This window comes from Rhincodon typus, chromosome 16, assembly GCF_021869965.1.
Source record: "Rhincodon typus isolate 14 chromosome 16, sRhiTyp1.1, whole genome shotgun sequence".
Taxonomy (NCBI): Eukaryota; Metazoa; Chordata; class Chondrichthyes; order Orectolobiformes; family Rhincodontidae; genus Rhincodon; species Rhincodon typus.
In genome coordinates, this window is record NC_063347.1 from 61,913,348 (window position 1) to 61,921,824 (window position 8,477).

At 44.8% G+C, this 8,477-nt stretch overlaps 1 protein-coding gene across 1 annotated transcript in view; it reads left to right on the plus strand.

Annotated features, from left to right (window-relative positions):
• The first annotated feature begins 572 nt into the window (after positions 1-572).
• The window catches only part of nr2c2 (nuclear receptor subfamily 2, group C, member 2), a 185,891-nt gene continuing 177,986 nt past the window's right edge, over positions 573-8,477 (plus strand). Inside the window, exon 1 of the mRNA XM_048606713.1 lies at positions 573-678. The gene's annotated coding sequence lies outside the window, so the exon portion shown is untranslated. The remainder of the gene's footprint in view (positions 679-8,477) is intronic.

Genomic DNA, 8,477 nt, shown 5'->3' on the forward strand with positions numbered 1-8,477 from the left:
CTATAAAGTCTGTGTCTGATACTACCTCTCTCACTAACACCTGAAGAAGGACTATAACCTGGTGTGGTGTGATTTCTGACCTTGTGTACTCCAGTCCGACACCAGCACCCTCCTCATCCTGGCTTCCCCGATGTTGACATTAAATCAAACTGATCCAAAATCATGTATTTTGCCCAGAAAACGGAAATTTTAATTTCCCGGCAATGTCATTTCCAGTCCCTTACCTTCGGAAAACGGGAAACCATCTGTGCAAAGTCAGCAGTATTTTAAGAAGGGAGTCGAAACATTTTACAGGGATGTCGCCACCGAGTCGCGGGCAAGGTTGGTCAGCACCACAGAGGTTGGACAGCGATCTCCGGAAACAGCCGAAGGAAGGAGGGCGGGCGCCGCTCCGGAAATAGCCGGGAATGGAGCGGACTCGAGGGAAACTGCGAATTATCGCCGCCGACCGCACGTGGGGCGACCGTACCTTGGCGGCCAATGAGAGGGCGTGATTGTGGCGGACGGTGTGCGCATGCACCCCGGCCGGGCTTCCCTCTCCCCGTCCCACCCCCCCACCACGTAGACTGAATCGCTAATACGCGCATCAGAGGGAAAAAAACCGCCAAGGTCATGAACTCTGACCTCTGAAGGAAAGAAATTGGCACTAAAAGCAACGAAATAAGGGGTTTTCTGCAGGTAAGCGCTGCTGTATGAGGGTTGACTTTAACTGCCGTGGTGTCGATTTAAACCTTCGTTGTTGGGGGGGTGGGGGAACGACCCTGTTTTCATCCTGAGGGAAAGGGCCCAGTGCTTGCGGGGCTCAAGCTCAGCTGCCAGGAGCAGGCAGGCGGGAGACCCACTGCCAAGGTAGCAAGGGGGTGGGTGGGGGGATCTCGGCGACGACGACTTTGCCGCCTCTGCCCTTCCCTCCCCTCCCCTAACCCCACACATCACTTAAAAAAAAATTCGACCTCCACAACGACAGCAGCAGAATGATTGACGACCGGCTCAGCCAATCACACCCTCTAGACGGCCGGGAATTAGCCAATCCGCTCAGGCTGTGGGCGTCGTCTGATCGGTGGATTGGCCGCCCTCCCGTGGCGTTGCTCTCGGATGGTATGCTGACTTCCAGAGTCTGTGTGCGCGTTGGTTTGTTTTACTGTGGTGACAGGATGCAGAACATTTCACTCTGTCTCCCTCAACCCAACAGACCCGGTGTAAGGAATCTGCCTTTTTATTTTTGTAGCTCTAAAGAACTTGGACAGCAATAAGAAAGGGCGGTACGGTGACTCAGTGGTTAGCACTGCTGCCTCACAGTGCCAGGGACCCAGATTAAATTCCACCCTTGGGCGACTGTCTATGTGGAGTTTGCACATTCTCCCGTGTCTGCATGGGTTTTCTCCGAAAGTCCAGAGATGTGCATGTTACGTGGATTGGCCATGCTAATTTGCCCATTGTGTCCAGTGATGTGTAGGTTAGGTGGATTGGTCGTGGGAATTTGGCGTTACAGGTATAGGATGTGCGGTGAGTCTGGGTGGGATGGCATTTAAAAGGTTGGTTTGGACTTGGCTGAATGGCCTGTTTCCACACTGTAGGGATTCTATGAAAGAACTGTTCTTAAAATCAGATTTCCCAGAATTTCACAGCAAATAATTGAATCATGTTTTGAACTCTGGTTTTTATGGCTGTGAGTTGCTGCAATGTTCAGTGATCAGGTGCCAAGGAGTTGTACAACAAAAGCTGACTGGTTCTCAGCTAACTGAGAAAGTTGGAACTGGATACAAGTTATAGACACACACGCACACATATAAAGATACAGATATCTGTACAAATAACACAGTGTGGAGCTGGAGGAACACAACAGGCCAGGCAATATCAGAGGAGCAGGAAAGCTGACGTTTCGCGTCAGGACCCTTCTTCAGAAAAAAGGTCTTCTGAAGGAGGGTCCCGAGCTGAAACGTCAGCTTTCCTGCTCCTCTAATGCTGCCTGGCCTACTGTGTTCCTCCAGCTCCATACTGTGTTATCTCAGACTCCAGCATCGGCAATTCTTACTATCTCTGAGATATCTGTGCAGTTGTTCTCCTGAGCAGAAGCTATTTATTTCTCTGCAGTAAAAGAAAAACTTTTGAATGGAAAAATCAGAGACATTTTACAAGTGAGCCACCACTCTGTATCAACAACAGACAAGTGGAAATATTCATCAAAGTAGGGGTTCAGGTACATAAATCTTTGAAATGTGCATCACGAGTAGACAGGGTGGTTAAGGTATTACTCAGACCTTTGAGTATAGAAATTGGGATATCATGTTGAGTTTGTACAGGATGTTGGTGAGGCCTCCTCTGGAGTACTGTGTGCAGTTCTGGTCACCCTGTTATAGGAAGGATCTTGTTAAACTGGAGAGGAGTTTACCAGGATGTTGCCAGGAATGAAGGAGTCGAGATATAAAAATAGACTGGAAAGGCTGGGATGTTTTTCACTGGAGTATAGGAGGTTGAGGGCTGACTTTATAGGGGTTTATAAAATCATGAATGGCGTAGATAAGTTGAATGACAAGGGTGTTTTCCCTCAGGTGGAGTTGAAAACTAGGAGGCATATTTTTAAGGTGAGAAGGAAAAGATTTAAAAAGGACATGAGGGGCAACATTTTTGCACAGACAGTGGTGTGTGTGGAATGAACTGCCAGAGAAAATGGAATCAGGTACAGTTACAACATTTAAAAGACATTTAGATGTTCATGAATAGGATAGGTTTCGAAGGTGGGATTAGTTTAGTTTGAGAACATGGTTGGTGTGGACTGGTTTGATTGAAGGGTCTGTTTCCAGGCTCTATGACTGTGATTCATTAGTCAAATAAAACATGTAGTTTGTTTTGCAATTACATTTCTATATATGCGAGCTGTGCTGTGTACAATTGTTGATTGAACAGGAGAAAGCATAGGGCAGAATGGAAAATGCTCCAGACTTGTGCCTTGTAAATAGTTGTCAGGATGAGAGTTATTTGCTGGAGGATTCTAATTACAGAACTAATATTTATATGTCTAGTCTAAATGTTAACCCCAAGATGCTGATTGGAGGGAGGGCAAGATAATTCATTGATGGTAATGCTATTGATGGTTAAAGATGATGATTATATTCTGTTGTTGGCAAGATGTTTATTACCTGTCACCTGTGTTATGTGAATGTTTCTTGCCCAATTCTGGATATTTTGCAGATCCTGCTGCATTTGGACTGCTTCAGTGTCTGAGGAGTTACAAATGGTGCTGAACATTGCATAATCATCAAAGAATACTTCCACTTCTGACTCATGATAGTGAGAAGGTCTTGGTAAAGAAACTGAGAGTGTTTGGGCCTGGGATACTAACCTGAGGAGCCCCTGCAGTGATATACTCGAGTTGAGACGACTGGCCTCTAACAACTACAGCCACCTTCCTTTGTGCTAAGTATTAAGCCGAGCAGCGGAGAGGTTTTCATCAGTTTCCATTTGCTCTAGTTATGTTTGATGCTACATTGGTCAAATATGACCTTGATGTGGCGTGATGGGGGGATATATAAGTAGGGACTGTGCCACCTGACATGGCTGACCAAATCCAGGCTTATACTCCCACACTTGAACAGCTGCTGGCCAGCTTCAACAAACTGTGGCAAGCGCAATGTGGCCTGGTGAACAAAGGGTTGAACTGGAGCAGGGGGTGGTGTGACATGGGTTATGGGAAAAGGAGAGAATGGATGAATCAGATAGGGATATGAATTGTGGGTTTGTTGAGGGGTTCGGTGAGAGGAGGGTCTGGAGAATCGGGGGGATGAAGGGGAAAGCAGGACAAAATTGAGCAGATTGATAAGAATTGAAGAGGTATTGAAGGCTTTGGGGGAATTTAAATGTGGATAGATCTCCAGGTCCAGATGAGTTGTATCGCAGACTGCTGTGGAGGATGAGAGAGGAAATTACTAGGGCCTTGACCCAAATTTTCAAATCATCTCTGAACACGAGATGTGCTAGTGAACTGCAGAACAGCTAATGTGGTTCCATTTTTCAAGAAGGGTGGTAGAGAGAAACCAAGGAATTATAGATCAGTGAGTCTAAAATCTGGTGGGGGAACGTTGGAGGAAATAATGATGGAGAAAGCTGATCTCCATTTAGAAAGGCAAGGTTTGATCAGGATATTCAGCATGACTTTGTCAGTGGGCTGCTTTGTCATACCTAACAAATCTGATTGGAGTTTTGAGGAGTAACTAAGTGTACGGATGAGGGTAGGGCAGTTGAAGTAGTTTATATGGATTTCAGCACAGCCTTTGACAAGGTCCCACGTGAGAAACTGGAAAAGAAAGTAAAAACACATGATCCATGGTAACTTGGCAAGTTCGATCCAAAATTGGCTTAGTAACAGGAGACGGTGGTGGTAGTTTGTATGACCGGAGCCCAGTGTGCAGTGGCACACCACAGGCACCCAGTACTGGGTCCTTTTTTATGTTTGTGATATTCAAAAATTATATAGATAGAATTTAACCATGATAAATGTGAGGCACTCTGGAAGAAGGTGTAAGGTGAGGGACTAGTCAATGAGTAGCAAGACACTAGGAAGCACAGAGGAAGAGAGAGCTCTTGGGGTGCTTGATCACAGACTCCTGAATGTGGCAGACAGGTTAATAGGGGAATTAAGAAAGCATATTAGATGCCTTTTATCAGTTTTCTCATAAATGTAAGAGCAAGGTAGTCATGTTGGAGCTGTACAGAGCTTTGATTAGGCCATAACTGGAGTATTGTGTGCAGTTCTGGACACCACACTGCAGGAAGGATGTGATTGCCCTGGAGAGGGTGCAAAGGAGATTCACCAGGATATTGCCTGGGATGGAGCATTCCGCTATAAAGAGAGGCTGGATAACTCGGCTTGTGTTCTTTTGGAGGAGAGAAGATGGGGGGTGGGGGTGTTTGGGCAGATCTGATAGATGTATATGATTGTAAACTGAAAGGCAGGAGGTTTAGAGGGGATGTGAGGATAAAGGTCCCTCACCCAGAGGGTGGTGAGGTTCTGGAATGCACTGCCTGGGAGAGTAGGTGAGGCAAGGAACCCTAGAACCGTTAAAAAGTACAAGCACTTGAAAGTGTCATAATATTTGAGACTGATGGTCTAGTGCAGGAATGTGGGACTAGTGTAGATAGTGGTATATTTTAGCCTCTTCTGTATCTGATTCTGTGATGTCATTAAAAAACACTTTAACTGCTCTAACCAGCTACTCCCCAACCTGCCCCACCATGCCCTTTCGTAGTATTTCTGTCAGTAGTTCAATGTTCAAACTATGATGAATGGAAGTCCATATAATAAGAATGGATACACTAATCCCAAACAGATAATTGGGCACCTACTGTAATTTACGTTGAACAGGCTACTTCACAGGATTAGGGTGAGGTTACACTTATTTCCTTCTTAAAGCATTCCTTGCTTCATCAAAATTGACGGTGTCCATAGCCAGTTCTGAAACAAGACAAGAGAATGGCAGGCACAGCAGTTTCATAAAGAGAAGAGTGGACCAGTGGGAGATAACAAATGGTGGCAGAGAGCCTTAAATCTGTTTCTGCCCATCAGAACTGAGTCTTTAGATTACAGAAAAAGTCCCAGAGATTTGGGGAATCTGCCAATTTAATACCCTTATTCCAAAAGGGAAGGAGAGAAAAAACAGGTAACTGTAGGCCTGTTAACTTAACATCTGTCATTAGGAAAATGTTAAATCTTATTACAAAGGATGTAACAACAGGACATTTGGAAGTATATAACAAAATCAAGCAGAGTCAGCAGGGCTTTGGGAAGAGGAAATCATGCCTGGCAAATTTATTACAGTTCTTTGAGAAAGTAACAAGCAGGATAGATAAAGGGGAACCGGTAGCTGTAGTATATTTGTATTTCCAAAAGATGTTTGATAAGGTACCACACATAATGCTACTTAATGGAAGTAGTAAGGTTAATTCCTAATTAGGAACCAGTAAATGTAGTCAACTGATGATACAAAAATATGGCATGTTGTGATGTTGACAAAATGAATCTGCAGGGCGTGGAGGTAGACTGAGTGGGAGGGCAAAACCTTGGCAGAAGAAGTATTATGTAGGAAAGTACAAGGTCATGCACTTTTTGGTAGGAAGAATCAAAATTAATATTTAAAAAGGAGAGATGCCAAAGAAATGCCACACAAAGGGACCTGTATGTTCTTGTGCAGTAAGTAATTAAGAAGGCAAATAGAATGTTGGCTTTTATTGCTTTGGAGGGTTGGAGTTTAAAATAGGAAAGTGCTGTTACAACTGTATAGGGTGTTGGTGAGACTGCACCTGGAGTACTGTGTTTTGATCCTTGAAGAAGGAATATATTGGCAGTGTGCAGTCACTTCAAATCTGATTCATTGGGCTGATTCCTGGAATCTAAGGGTTGACTTATGATCTTATTGAATTCCATGCACATGTATTGGAGTTGAAAGCAAATGACAATTAATAGTTCAATTGTCATATTTTTGATTAAACTAAAAATGTACACTGAAATTCAGTGAGGGAGGAGTAGAAATTAACTTGGGATCTTTTTGAGAATATTGCCACAAAACTGAAATAAGCTAAAGAAATTTGGATTATGCTTCTACAGTGTTTTCATAAAGAAAGCTTTGATGTGTACTTATCTCTTTTTAGAAGAGCTTCAGCTGAGCATGACAGAATAAAGCATGCTGTTCGCAACACATATAAACTTGCAATAGAGGCCTACAGATAAATTTGAAAAGGAAACCCTCAGACCTTTATAGAATTCCCTAGAGATAAAAATATGGTATTCTATAAGTGCTATAGTTTGAAGATTGTACAAGACTTCAAGAGTCTTAGGGAAGTCTTAGTCGTGGTCCACATGGGCACCAACGACATAGGTAGGAAAAGGGATGGGGACGCAAGGCAGAAATTCAAGGAGCTAGGGTGGAAGCTGAGAGCTAGAACAAATAGAGTTGTTATCTCTGGTTTGTTACCCATGCCACGTGCTAGCGAGGCGAGGAATAGGGAGAGAGAGCAGTTGAACACGTGGCTACAGGGATGGTGCAGGAGGGAGGGATTCAGATACCTGGATAATTGGGGCTCATTCTGGGGTAGGTGGGACCTCTACAAACGGGATGGTCTACACCTGAACCAGAGGGGTACCAATATCCTGGGGGGGAAATTTGCTAATGCTGTTCGGGAGGGTTTAAACTAATTCAGCAGGGGGATGGGAACCTGAATTGTAGCTCCAGTGTACAGGAGGTTGAGAGTAGTGAGGTCATAAATAAGGTTTCAAGGTTGCAGGAGTGTACCGGCAGGCAGGAAGGTGGTTTGAAGTGTGTCTACTTCAATGCCAGGAGCATCCGGAATAAGGTGGGTGAACTTGCAGCATGGGTTGGTACCTGGGACTTCGATGTGGCCATTTTGGAGACATGGATAGAGCAGGGACAGGAATGGTTGTTGCAGGTTCTGGGGTTTAGATGTTTCAGTAAGATCAGGGAAAGTGGTAAAAGAGGGGGAGGTGTGGCATTGTTAGTCAAGGACAGTATTACGGTGGCAGAAAGGACGTTTGATGACATCTCGTCTACTGAGGTAGTATGGGCTGAGGTTAGAACCAGGAAAAGAGAGGTCACCCTGTTGGGAGTTTTCTATAGGCCTCCGAAAAGTTCCAGAGATGTAGAGGAAAAGATTGCAAAGATGATTCTGGATAGGAGCGAAAGTAACAGGGTAGTTGTTATGGGGGACTTTAACTTTCCAAATATTGACTGGAAACGCTATAGTTCGAGTACTTCAGATGGGTCAGTTTTTGTCCAATGTGTGCAGGAGGGTTTCCTGACACAGTATGTAGATAGGCCAACAAGAGGCGAGGCCACATTGGATTTGGTACTGGGTAATGAACCAGGCCAGGTGTTAGATTTGGAGGTCGGTGAGCACTTTGGTGATAGTGACCACAATTCGGTTACGTTTACTTTAGCGATGGAAAGGGATCGAGTTATAGCTGGGGGAAAGGCATGAGGCGATGAGGCAAGATTTAGGATGCATAGGATGGAGAAGGAAACTGCAGGGGCTGGGCACAATTGAAATGTGGAGCTTGTTCAAGGAACAGCTACTGCGTGTCCTTGAGAAGTATGTACCTGTCAGGCAGGGAGGAAGTGGTCGAGCGAGGGAACCGTGGTTTACTGAAGAAGTTGAATCTCTTGTCAAGAGGAAGAAGGAGGCTTATGTAGAGATGAGGCGTGAAGGCTCAGTTCGGGCGCTTGAGAGTTACAAGTTACCCAGGCAGGACCTAAAGAGAACTAAGAAGAGCCAGGACGGGACATGAGAAGTCTTTAGCAGGTAGGATCAAGGAAAACCCTAAAGCTTTCTATAGGTATGTCAGGAATAAAAGAATGACTAGAGTAAGATTGGGACCGGTCAAGGACAGTAATGGGAAGTTGTGCATGGAGTCCGAAGAGATAGGAGAGGTGCTAAATGAATATTTTTCGTCAGTATTCACGCAGGAA